Genomic DNA, 14,236 nt, shown 5'->3' with positions numbered 1-14,236 from the left:
TTTCTCCTAACCTTCAGAGCCCTCCCAAAATCATTCTTACTATCTGACCTGAATGGAGTTGGTTGTTACACAGCTGTACAGGAGTGAGGTCTTTTGTCTGCCTGTCCAGACAATAAGAGTGACTTCTTCCAGCAGGCCTGGGATGCAGAGTAATCCTCAGGTTACACTGGGAACAGTGAAGGGAACCCCGGAACATGCACTGTCATGAAAGCAGTCTCTGTTATGAAATAAATTTCTTGAATACAAATTTCCTTGCTTGGTGCTGTTCATCATAGCTACTCTGGAACTTCACCTATAGGAATACACCCATACATACCCAAAGACATGGAAGTACAGGCTCTTTTTGAGGTGGCACGTCCAGCGTTGAACTATGAGACAAGGCGTTGTCCCTGAGCTCCTTTTGCTCAAGAGTAATGCATTAACCTTGAATCACAGCCCCACATCTGGGTTTTCCTGTGATATCTTAGAAACAACAGTGTCATGGACTTTCCTATGCTGGCTGGATTCAAACTAAGATTCTCTACATCTCAGCCTCCTAAGGAGCTGTGATAATAGTCAGCAGCCACGGGCACCTGCCTTTCTTTCCTTCTTCATTTTTTAATCTGGACAATCTGACTTCTTAACAGGGTCATTCCAATGGCTTGAATTTAAAAGTTAACTACCCCAATGTTCTTTACAGCTGCTTTCTCTGAAAAGGATTTTCTCTCCTCATCTTCTCCTCTGGTCATAGGTTTGAAGCCAAAAGTGAGAAGTGAGTATCACAGGATTTGGCAGCTAATGTCCACATTACATGCCAGTTCTGTCACTTAACATTAAGCTGCAGTGAATTTACTGTCTCAGGATGAGAGGATCGAAAGCTGGAGCAATTCTCATACTGTCTGCATTGCTCCTTTTGCCTATAAAATGATCCAATAATTATGAGTGTTGTGTGTCTCTAACTTTAAGTATCTAGAACACAATAGAAGCATCTTCATGTATCTCTTTTTCTCTAGTGCCTCTTAAAATTTAGATTAAGGGCTTGTGTGGAGGGGCTACTCGGTGAGTCCCTAAGGAAAGCCCCTTGAAGCTTCTCGGGAGATCGCCGTTCAAAGTTAGTCTGAGCAGGAAGTCTATGAGATTCTTATCTCCAATAAACCACCAGAAAACCAGAAGTGGAGCAGTGGCCCAGAGGGTAGAGCTCCAGGTTTCAGAGAGAAAGCCGAGCAGGAGACAGAGGCTAGACCAGGCAGGAAACCTGGGAGGCGCTTATGTCCAATTAATGACCAGATGGGTGGAAGTAGATCTGTGGTGGTGGTAAAGCCTCAGCCTTGTGAAAAACAGCCGAAGAATGCATCGGGCCCTGAGTTCAAGCCCTGGGATGGCCACAAAAATTTTTCAAAAAGCGAAGGCCAAGTTTATGTATCAGTGCCTTATGCCCTTATGTGTGTATATTACCTCCCTGAGTGCAAACAGACCATATGCAATTCGTCTCCTTTTATTTACTGGTTTATTTTTCAGATATGCTCCTTGCACACACTGCATCATTCTGCATTTCAGGCCCATGGCTTTTCTCTTCCAGGGTTCCAGGCCTGTCTCCTTATATTATGCACACTGAAGCTCTCAGCAGCTTTTATTTACATTTTATTATGGGACCAATGCAAGAATAGTCACAAATCAGGCAGGGGAAGTGAAGATCAGGTTTCATAGAAGTAACCAGTATTCAGAAAATTAACCTTGGGTACATAAAATGGTAGCACACTTATGTAAAAACTACCATTAAGGAAAAGATGAGGACGCTGAGAATGTGGATTGCTGAGAGAGTGCTTTCCTAGCATGCAAGAAGCCTTGGGTATGATTCCTTGGGAGCACATACACAGAAAAATCCAGAATCAGTGCTGTGGCTCAAGTAGTAGAGTGCTAGAGACATTGTCCTGGCCTTTAGTTCAACCCAAGAACTGGCAAAGAGATACCTAGGTAGGTGGGTTGATAGATAGATAGATACATACATACATACATACATGGATAGATAGATACATAGATAGATGGATAGATACATACATACATACACAAATACATAGATACATAGATAGATACATAGATAGATTAAATAGATAGATAGAAAGATGATAGATGAATCTGGTCTTGGATATCAGGAGGAAAGAAGGGAATAATTCCCAGTCATGAGGCCTTCTGCAGTGTGCTAGACCACCAGCATCGCCTTCACACAACCACAGTGCAGGAATACTGTCTCTTTTCCACTTCTTAGGCAGCCAAGGGCCCCAGAATCAAACGGGCAGACCTAGGTTCTAACTCAGGGGTTTGAACTGGGGATTTGCATTAATGACATGGAGAATGAAGGAAGGAGAAAGGACTGGTAGAGATAGAAGAAGGGCCTTCAAATCTGACAGATGGAGAGTGAAAAACCCACTCCCTAAGACCAGAGAGCAGTGATTTTATACTCTGTTCCTCCCCTCTCACCCACTAAACTGGTTCTCTATTGGTTACCTAAAGATAGCCTGAGGCTCCCTTCACCTGAGGGAAGAAGGTTAATTACTCATTGTTTTAAGAGGCTGAGAAAAGCCTTAGCCTAGTTCAACTCTAACAACTGTTTCAGGTTTTCCCCCATTGGTGGCTGTTCCTGGAAAGAATGAAGTGATTTTGCAGCTCCCTTCCCTGGTGAGTGTGTACATTCTGCCTCCTAATCCTGTAGGCCTGGTCTCTGCATCTAGCTTGGCTTTGGAAACTGTTTTCTGCCTTCAATTACAGTGTTACACTGTTGTTCTTCCTGCTAACATGACTAGGGTTTGGATCCTGAGAACTTCATTTGAACCCAGGATGGGTCAATAATGTTTCTTTCCTGCCTCTATAGCTCACGAACTCTAAGAACATTTAGAGTGCAAGTACTTATCACCAAAGGAAACATAGGAAGCTCTTGAACATCTGACCTTTCATAAGTGGAAGTCTGAGTGTCATAGACTTTTCTGCCCTGGCTGGCTTCACCCTGTGATCCTGACACCTCAGTCTCCTGAGGTAGGGTGACGGGCCTGAGCTACTGGTGCTCTGCTTGGTTCAGAATTGCAATGACATTGACAGTACAAGTCAACTGCTTATCACAAAGGGTTTGGGGAACATATTAAGCCTTTCAACATTGGACCTTTCAGAATCTGGTAAGACACAAGGTTACAATGCTAGAGTCTGAGAGGCTGGGCATATGGATCTGCTACACTTGAGCTTGGAGCTCTTACTTCTATTCTGGTGCCAATCAGTGGTCATTTTCCAAAGAATGTTCTCATAATTAGCAAATAGGAAAAATACTTTGATTAACCCTCCCTTTTTTCCAATTGTGTGTCTCGAACTCAAGCCTGGCACTGTCCATGAACCCATCAGCTCAAGGCTAACACTATACCACTTGAGCCACAGCACCACATGGGGTCGTTTGGTGGTTCACTGGAGATGAGTCTAATAGACTTTCCTTGCCTAGGCTGTCTTTGAACTGTGGTCTTCAGCTCTCAGCCTCCTGAGAAGCTAGCATTCCAGGTATGAGCACTGGCATGTGGCCTATTGTTTTTGACAGTCCTGGGGCTTGTTCTTAGGGCCTTGGTACTGTCTCTGAGCTTCTTTTCCTCAAGGCTAGCCACTTGACCCACACCACAGCTGCTGGCTTTTTCTAAGTATGTGGCACATACTTAGAAGGTTTCACACCCTGGTATTCATGCATGCTGAGCGAGCTCTTTACCACTAAGCCACATTTCTGGCCCCACACTTACAATTGTATCCCTCACTTTCATATCCTCAAGAAAAGGCATCTGACTATAAATCATCTAAAGAAATCCCAATAGGAAGATGTCCAAAGATAAGACAAACTCATACTTGGGAGAGACTCTAAACATTTGAATACTGTGACAAATGCTTCCAATTAATTATGTATTATGTTTCAACACTTAATAAAATATTAATGAAAAATGAGTCAATGTCCTATATTATTGTATATAATTTTATAATAGATGTGCAAAATGTAACCTATATTGTGTATAATAAATACAATAATCAATAAATGAATGAATCAAATAAAAATGAAATATAAAATCAATAATAAAATCATAATATGAAATTAACATACATATGTAAGCATATATAATATATTACACATGTAATGAAATACTTTTTCTATTGCAGGGCCTTCATTCAGGCCTTGGGAACTCTAGCCTGAACTTCTTTTCCTCAAGGACAGTGAGCTTTGCCTTCACCCATGGTGCAAAAGAGTTACCTAGACGGTGAGCTCAAATCCTAGCAATGATGGAAATACTGTCCCCAGTTCCAAGACAGTAACTTACTTTTTTAATGGAAGCAGTTATGTTTACAGTTCCATACTGAACATTAAAAAAAGGCAGAGTAGAATTTTGTACAGCTATTCACACATCCTTCCCTTACCTCCAAAGTGCTTCTCTGAGAACTATATTGTTCCTGTTCTTTTGTAACTATTTATTTTTAAAATGTTCTATAGAAAGGTTACAGGTACAGGACTAAGGTAATGAGTTCATTTACTAATGAGCATTGTTGATTCCTCCTTTGTTTTCTCCCTACCATCCCTTGCTTCCCATCTCCACAACTACCTCCCTCTGCCGAGTTCAGTGACTTAGTTTTTCATATTTGGTTGGCACGGGGTTTGAACTCAAGTAGTGGCAACTCTTCCCTCACATTGCTACAGATTTACCAAGATCCTGATTTCAAATCCCAGGCTAGGAAAGAAAACTGGCAGAAATTCCAAACCAGGCAGGGAGCTTTATTTTTAAAATCTAGTTATATGATTTATTTATTTATTTTTATTTTTGGATATTTATTTATTTATTTAATTATTTATTTTTGGCCAACCATGGGGCTTTACGTCAGGTCGTGGAAACTCTGCCTCAGTTTGGATCTCCCTAGGCTGGGGTGCAGTCTCCGGACCCATAGCCGAACATGAGATCCTAGGCCCAGAGAGCTTTCAGGAAGAAAAAAAATAGCTGGAAAGCATAAAGAGTGCCGAGCTACAGAGGGCTGGGATTTTAGGATTTTTCTCTTTGCACAGTGACCATCCTGGATCTGAATGACACTGTTGCAAAGTGGACCTGACCTGCCATTGCTGATGGCTGGTAGGGTATCAGTGAAGTTGTAGGCCAAGGCCAACCTGTCAACATAGGCCCTGGATTCAAATCCCAGTCCTGACACTAATGGCAGGAGATCACAAGAGACTCATTCCTATAAATAGGAATACTGATTGAAAGAGTAGTTCATGCATCGGTCTAGTATAAAATTAGATGCAATAATCCTAGAATGTTGATTGATTTTAATTAATAGTTTGTTAAGCATGAAAAGAATAATATTCCTTCCATGGCAGTAAAATAAATACCTAAGAGTTGGTAGGAACGTAGTAGATGTCATTCAATCATAGATAGATGGCTCTGGCACGCTTTACCAATATATATTGATTTGTATACAACCGTCCGCCTAGCCGTGTATTGCTGTTTTGGCCAAACCTGGGTGTCAATCTCAGCATGTGGGAACCCCCTCACAGCTTCATTGGCAAGAGGCTGCCATTCTCAAACTCACCCATTCATGAATTGGGCTTGCTAGGCCCTGAGTTCAGATCCTAGCATCGCCAGGCTTGATGGAGAACACATCTAAAATCTAGATGCTATATGGTAGGATATAAACAATGTAATAAATAGTATAGGTTTCATCAGAGTCAATAAAATAAATGGTAAATAAATGAATAAAACAAGAAATAAAATGAATAAACACACCAAACACAATATGGACTGAACATCTGTACGGAAAGTATAAATCCTACCTTTCAAATGTATATAAGGAGTATCTTTTCCAGGCCTGAGGCTTGATTCAACCCCCGCTATGAAGAGGGAATGGTGGAAGATCCTGAGTTACTGGTTTCTGGACCTAGAAAGAGTAATGGAATGCTATCGATCTCATCCTTGAATGAGTAATTAGTGCATGATACGAGTATGAAATGATAGGCAAGACTCATGGTGTGTTGATTATTTGTAAAGAAGAGTTGATGAAGCATGACAACAAGCATCACAGTCATGAAATGGAGGCATCAGGAAAGGTTCAAGAATCGGTAGTCACACAGATTGGATTCCATCATTGATCACCATCTCTCCAACTCTATACAAATATGTACTTTTTTGCATACTACCTTCAGCTTATGAATGGATGACTATTGTGCTCCACAATTTCCCCCGGGGAGGCTCAACCTCAGGTCCTGGAAATGGCCTAGTTCCTTTTTGGCTCACAGGCTGGTGTGCTCATATGGACCCATTTTCCAATTGGACCTGCTAGGTCCCGAGTTCAGATCCCAGCCCTGCCAAAAGATTCATCTTCATGTCAGAAGCCAATTGTTGCACCTGTTTTCCTTTCCCATGCAAGTCCTGGGTCTGAGCTATGATTTGAGAATGCGTGGGCCACCCTGTGGCCATGGGAATAAGTTATCTATGTCAGCCGAGTTATACTTGTTATCATATACTCAAAAAATACACAATACATCCATGAATAGCATACAAAATAAAGAGAATAAGCTACACTCAATGCACGATGCAGTCCACTCATAGATGTGGATACTATCCCATGTGTCAATGATGCATTGAGGACTATTTTGGCCTCCCTGGGACTCAATCTCAGTTACTGGGAACAGCCAAGCTCCTTAGTGGCTCACAGTCTGGTGTGATCATGTGGATCCATTGGGCAGTTGGGCCTCCTAGGCTCCGAGTTCAAATCCCAGTACTGCCAATAATTCACCCTGATGTGAGAAGCCAGTCGTTACACCTATTTTCCTATGCTGTGCAAGTTCTCGGTCTCCCTAGGATGGAAAATGTATAGACAACTCTACACTCATGAGAATAGGTTGTCATCCAGGTCACCAGAGTTATATCTGTCATCCTATACTCAAGAAAATATACATCAATGAATAAGACACAAAATAAAGAGAGTGACTACACCGAAACCAAGATGTTGCCCAGCCATATTTGTCAATATAGATCCTTTGTTTAATTATGAATTTATAACTATATTGACCCCCACCAGGACTTTATCTCAGGTCCCAGGAATGGCCTAGCTCCTCAGTGGTTCACAGGCTGTTGTGCTCACCATGACCCATTCACCAATTGGGTCTGCTAGGCCTTCAGTTCAAATTCCAGCACTGCCAAAAAATTCATTCTGATGTGAGAAACCCAAGGTTGTACATGTTTCATGTTTTCCTGTTCTGTGAAAGTCTTCGGTCTCATCGAGGATGGATAATGCTATATAGGCAACTCTATAGATATGGGAACAGGTTGTCATCCATGTCAGCACAGTTATATCTGTCACCATACTCAATAAAATACAAAATACATCCATGAATATGACACAAGATAAGAATAATTACACTGAACGCAAGATGCATACCACACCTATAGATATTTTGTCTAGTGCTATTTTGTTTAGTGCTGTGGCTTCAAATCAGGCCCTGGACCAGTTCTGACATTCTAGTCTTCAAGGTTGGTGAGCTTCCCCTTCTCCCCCAGTGCAACAGAGCTGCCCAGACCTGAATTCAAATCCCAGCTCTGACAAAAGATTCATCCTGATGTCAGAAGCCAGTTGTTGCACACGTTTTCCTCTCCTGTGAAAGTCCTGGGTCTCAACTAGGGTGGAGAATGCATAGGCCAACTCTATAACCATGGGAACAGTCATCATCCATGTTAGCACAGTTATAGCTGTCACCATATTTAGTAAAATACACAATACCTCCATGAATTATAGACAAAAAAGGAGACCTACACCGAATACAAAATGCTGTCCACACATGTGTGTCAATATAGATTCTATGTTTAAATTATGAATTTATGACTATAGTGGACCACTTTGGGGATCAATGTCAGATGTTGGGAATGGCCTAGCTCCTTAGATGCTCACAGGTTGGTGTGTTCACCTAGACTTATTGGCCAATTGGTCCTGCTATGCCCTGAGTTCAGATCTAGTACTACCAACACGTGGATCGTGGAGTAAGAAGCCAAGTGTGAAACTTGTTTTCCTTTTCTCTGAGAATCCTGGGTGTCAGGGATGATGGAGAACATTTCTACAAATCTTGATGCTCTGTGATAGCATGTCATCAATATAATAAACAGAATGGGTTTCATCATAGTAAAATCAATTATAAATAAATGAATAAAACAAAAAATACAAGGAACAACAACACTAAACATGTATGGACTGAACATCTAGAGGTAAGTATGAATCCTATTTTACAATGTATGTTTCCAGAGATGGGGCTTGAATTCAGGACTAGTGAACAGTCCTGACTTTCTTATCTTCAAGTACAGTGATCTTCCCCTTCATCCACATTGCTGCAGATTTACCCAGATCCTGAGTTCAAATCCAAAGCCAGGGAGCTAATTTTTTTTTTAATTTTCCTCAGCGTGGGGCTTGAACTCAGGTCGTGGCAACTCTGCCTCAGCTTTGATCACCCTATGCTGGGGTGCAGCAACTGAACAAACAGCTGCTCCTGGTATCCTAGACCCCCAGTCCTTCCAGGGAAAACAATGCACAGAAAAAATATGGCCTTTGTAATTTTTCTTCCTTTGCACGGTAACCCTCCTGGGTCTGAAAGACACTGTTGCAAAGGGTACTTCACCTTGCATTGCTGAAGGATGGCAGACTTTCAGGGAAGCCATAGGCCCACGTGGCAACATAGGTCCTGATTTTGAATCCTCGTCCTGACACCAACCAATGACAGGAGATATTAAGAAACTGATTCCCATCCATAGGAATAAAAATGGAATATTATCAATGTCACAGTTGAATGCGTTGGTCGTGAGTGATGCTGCTATAAAATTAGACTGCAATAAACCTCCAGCAGTATTCTTTCTGTTGAGGATCGTTTTTGCTATTCCGGGTCTTTTATTTTGGAATCAACCCAGATGCCCCTCAGTAAATTAATGGATCAAGAAAATATGGTATATATACACAATGGAATTCTATGCCTCCATCAGAAAGAATGATATTGCCCCATTCGTTAGGAAATAGAAAGGCTTGGAAAAAATTATATTACGTGAAGTAAGCCAGGCCCAAAGAAACATAGGTCAAATGGTTTCCCTTATTTGCAATATCTTATATATGTCTGAATCAAGCAGAAAAGATCAGAAAGATGATGTTAGGGAAATGAACCCTAAGATATGTATGCAAATGTTTTCTTTTTCTTTCATGCAATTGTCTCTAACACATTTATAAGATTATTCCTTTGTTGCTTTGTATGTCCCTCCCCCACAGTATAACCCCTGCTTTCACTGTATTTGGTGTCGGTATAATTTATGGAGGGGAAGGGGAAAAACAAATCGTGTAAGTAGGGATACAGATGGAACCCTTGCAACAATGAGATGTACAATGTCGTAAATGAACATTACAACTTTGGTGGGCGAGGAGGGGTGGAAGGATTGGGTGGGGGCGGGGAGGAGGATGGGAAGGGATGTGAAGGGGAAACAAAGGAGGAGGCTACAATGCTTGATAAGTAATGTACTCATAATCTTGCCCATGTAATTGTAACCCCTCTGTACAGAATTTTCAGAGTGAAATATATATATATGTGTACATATATATATATATATAATAAAATAAAATAAAATTAGACTGCATAATTTCAGGAGGCTGATTGATTTTATTTATTATTTATGATGCATAAAAAGAATATTATTAATTACAGTAACACAATAACTTCAGGACACTGATTGATTTCATTAATAATTTAAGGATGAAAACAATAACAATTATATGGAGGCATTATAAATACCCAGGAATTGGTAGGTATGTAGTCTATATAACTTATTAATGTATAGACATCTCTGGTTCTCTATAAAATATATATTTATTAGCATACTGCCATCTGAATGTCAATCTGTTCTTATTTTTTTAACACCTGTGGCACAATCTCAGGTTCTGCCTGTCCACTCAATTTGCCCCAGGATGGCGTGGACACTCACCCATTCATAAGTTTGGCCTTGTAGGCCATGAATTCAGATGCCAGCACTCCCATGCCATGAATCGTGGAGTAAGAAGCTGATGGTGACACATGTTTTCTTTTTCTGTGAATGTCCTCGGTGTCAGGTATGAAGTAGAATACATCTGTAGACCTATATCCCATTTAATCAATGTAATCAATGTTCTATGTGCCATAATAGTCAATAACATAAATGTTCAATACATGAATAAAACAAAAAATAAAATAGCTATACTTAACACAATATGGAGTCAACATATGTATATAAATATAAATCATATGTATAAATTGTACATGAATAGGATATTTTCTATTCGTGGGGATCAATTTCAGGCATAAGGAAAATACTTGAATTTCTTGACTTCAGGGAGGCAAGCTTTCCCTTCCCACACAGTGCAACAGAGTTACCCAGACCATGAGTTCAAATCCCAGTCCTGGCATAAAAAATGGCACCTTTATATTATGTGAGGCCCAATTCATAGGTATTTCATTATACCTCCATTTTATGAATGTGATTGTTTAAATGCTTCATAAAATATTAACTAAAATCGATCAGTGTCCTATAATATAATTGTGTATAATTTTATCCTAGAATCATAAAAGAACTGCGCATTAAATCATGACATATATCACATTCCATTGTTAATTATATGGATAGGAACAAGTTTCTTAGGATCTCCTGCCATTTTGAGGTGGCAGGACCAGGATAAGAACTGTGGGCTCCAGCTCCCACCACTTCGACCCATGGATATGGAACTCACATGTCTGTCCAAGAACATCAGCAAGACCAATAATGAGGCAAGCACCAGTGGCTTTCAGCACTCCTACTTGATACTTACAAGGCTGTGATTTGAAGATCATGGTCAAAGTCACCCTAAGCAGGAAAGTCCTTGAGACCCCTGACAAACTTCAGTGCCAACAAAGCCAGAAGTCCTGTGGCTTCAGTGTGGAGGGTGAGCCTTGAGAAAAAACGGCTCACAGACTGTGCCCAGATCCTGAGTTCAAGGTCCAGGACTGGCAACAAACAGACATACACAACTATCTGTGCAGCCATCCAGCTAAAGCAGGTCACCTTCTTTTCCCCAATTGAATTGGACAGAGTTCCATCGCAAAGGGCTGGAGGACCCGCTGTCATCTTGACTCTGCCCATGCTGCTGGCATCACAGGATTCTGGCCACAACCCCATTCTTTCATGTTTCTTTCTGATCAATGGGATACAAGAATGGTGGCCCTCTCCACATTCCAGTCTTCCCATTAGCACCTAGATACCCTCTTTTAGTTTACACCACTACCAGCAGTTGAGGAAGGTAGAGATGGCTGAGTGATGAGCAAGAGACTCGATGTGACTTGGGAGTATAGTAGGAAATTGATGCACCAGCCCACCTCCCGGCCCAGTCCCTACCTTCATGAAGTGGTGCCAGGTTTTAATCCTCAGATGATGGCTCCCTGCCAGCTGGCCTAAGGCCCCAAACAGGTCTCTGCCCCTGGTCTTCTGCTCTGGGCCCATGTATCCATAATGCCACCACCATTGCTGATTGCCCCACCTGGAACAGACGCCAACAGCTTCTTCCAGCAGCACAGGCAAGTGGCTGCCCCAAAACCACCCCCACCCGGGTCAGACACCCTTCTGTGGGCACCATGACACCCTGCTTGTTTCCTCTCCTTGGCTCTGAGGAACCACCTTTCTGTCCGGCATTTCTGAAATAGAGACTCAATATATGCTCAGGCTGGGTTGTATCAGAGTCCTCCTATGTGTGACAGGTAGGTCCTCTGTAGTTGGGATGGTAGACATGTAGCACCATGCTCATTCATCGGTTTAGATGTATTATCCCAAAATCTTAGTACACAACAGTCAATTCTTGGCCACAGGTGAACTTCTGGTTAGGGCCTCAACCATCAGACCTCAGTCTCCTCACAGGAGAGTTGTCAGGAAACAATAGATTTATATAGAGGGATCTCTAGAGCATGGCTAGGCACAGAGGGAGCAGCCTTCAGATAAGGTTCTTGGTAATTCTGTGAGCATATGACAGGAAGATACCAGAAAGGGCTGAGGTGGGGCCAGTTATTAATCATGCAACAGGTGGGTATTATGAAACAAAACATGGTTCTCTTTCATCATTAACCTATCCCCATAAGGCAGGGGATCCTTCAGTCTGTTGAGTTTTACAGCTGGGGAAATCGAGGCACAGAGAAGCCAGGTGACCTACTTAGGACCTCAACTTCACAGGAAGCTCAGACTGACTTCTCTACCATGCTCCCTAGGACAATGGGTACTATTTAGTCCACTTCTTTGGTGGGGAGTCCACTTATTGTCAGTCGTGGGGCTTGAACTCTAGGTCTGGGTGCTGTCCCCAAGCTCTTCAGCTCAAGGCTACCACTTGAGCCCACAGCACCACTTCCAGTTTTTGGGTGGTTCTTTGGAGATAAAAGTCTCACAGTCGTTCCTGCCCGGGATGGCTATGAACCATGATCCTCATTTCTCAGCTTCCTGTGTAGTTAGGATTAGAATTCTGATCCACAGGCACCTGAATTAAGTGTAATTCTGACTCTCTCTCTCTCTCTCTCTTTCTCTCTCTCTCTCTCTCTCTCTCTCTCTCTCTCTCCCTCTCCCTCTCTCTCTCACACACAGGAACTTGTTGAGTGGGTGCTGGAGGAGGTGGCCCAGCGTCTCCATGTGGCTGGAACCCAAGGTGGCCCTGTCATTCTGGAAGTGCTCTGTGGGTCAGGGCAAAAAAATTTTTTTGGTTAGTAAATGCAAAATAAAGAACACATTCTTGCAATATATAATTGCATTCTGACACCTGACAATAGTCTCTAATTCATGTACTTTATTTATATTAGGATAGTGTGTTGAAAAAAGTTTTGTTCATTAGGTCACAGCAATTAATGTCAGGAATGTGCTTAGATGTCAGGTGAAGGCTAATTCTGGTAATTCAAACATACCAGGATTTTGTGTGGTCACTGCTAATCACAAAGACAAGGGTAGTCTAAGTGAGATTTGGAAATCTTTTTGGTCAGTCATGACACCAAAAGGCAGAGAATAATTTACAATTGTGACAGAAGAGAAGGAATGACTCCAGATGGAAGGAATAAATGATAGTAACTAAGATATAGCAGAAACTGTTCTAGAGAACCATTTTTGGTTATTGAAAAACTATTTATCAACTAGGCTTATTCCTCATTGCCTTTAGCATTCTAAATCTCTTAGGCTAGTTCTTAATCTCTGTGTGATAAATGTATCTCCTTCTATGCTGTTCTTTCATACCTGATCTCCTTTGCTTTCTAAATATCTCAGTCTTTCTATATTTCTCTATGAACATTTCCTGATACTAAATACACCTATACAGATGGCAGAGGATGCTAATGTAATAGCTCATGAGTCATTAATGTAACAACATGGAAAAGGACGACATATTCATTGCTACCTCAATTTTTCTGAAAAGCCTCATTGGCATCATTTTGTTCAAATTTCCATTCTTTGGCTACATAGTGTCTTTCAGTGCACATAAATGCAAACATGAGCCTGGTCCTGGTGGTTCATGCCTGTAATCCTAGCTACTCAGGAGGTTGAGATTAGAGGATTGTGGTTCAAACCAGCCTGGTCTGGAAAGTCCATCAGAAACCCAGAAGTGGTACTTTAGCTAAAGTGGTAGATTGCTCAACTTGAGATGAAGAGCTTAGGGACAGCACCCAGGATCAGAGTTCAAGCCCCACAACCAACAAAAAAAGCGAAATATGACTTTAAGTTTCCCCCAAAGGAACAAGATCAATTAACTTCCCAAGCAGAAAAAATAATGCCAAAATTATTTTTTGCTGTGTTACTTAAGTTATGGCCTTTTTGCTGGACATAGTCTTTTATTTTAAAAATTGTCAAATATTAGGTTTACAGTAAACTTCATCTAATATTTCTTGTTTCAAATGAAAAGTCCATACATTTGATATCACTTAGTTGTCTTACTATCTTAGTTAAAAGCCAACCCAGGCAGGAGAGTCGGTCAAATTCTTATCTGTAATTAAACACCAAAAAACAAAAGTAGAGTTTTGGCTCAAGCAGTAGTGTACTTGCTTTGGGGACAGGTGGGCAGGAAAGACAACTATTCAGGATCAGGGTCCAGCCTCTGGGTAAAGTCCCATTACCAGCACAATCCAAACAAACAAAAACCCCAAATATTTCTTTGGGACCCTCCTTAAAGGAGCACTAGTATGAGAAGAGGCACTTTTGCTTTTCATAGTCAC

Source organism: Dipodomys spectabilis, unplaced genomic scaffold, assembly GCF_019054845.1.
Source record: "Dipodomys spectabilis isolate Male_0828 unplaced genomic scaffold, ASM1905484v1 ptg000614l, whole genome shotgun sequence".
In the NCBI taxonomy this organism is placed as follows: domain Eukaryota; kingdom Metazoa; phylum Chordata; class Mammalia; order Rodentia; family Heteromyidae; genus Dipodomys; species Dipodomys spectabilis.
This window is presented reverse-complemented; position numbering follows the sequence as displayed.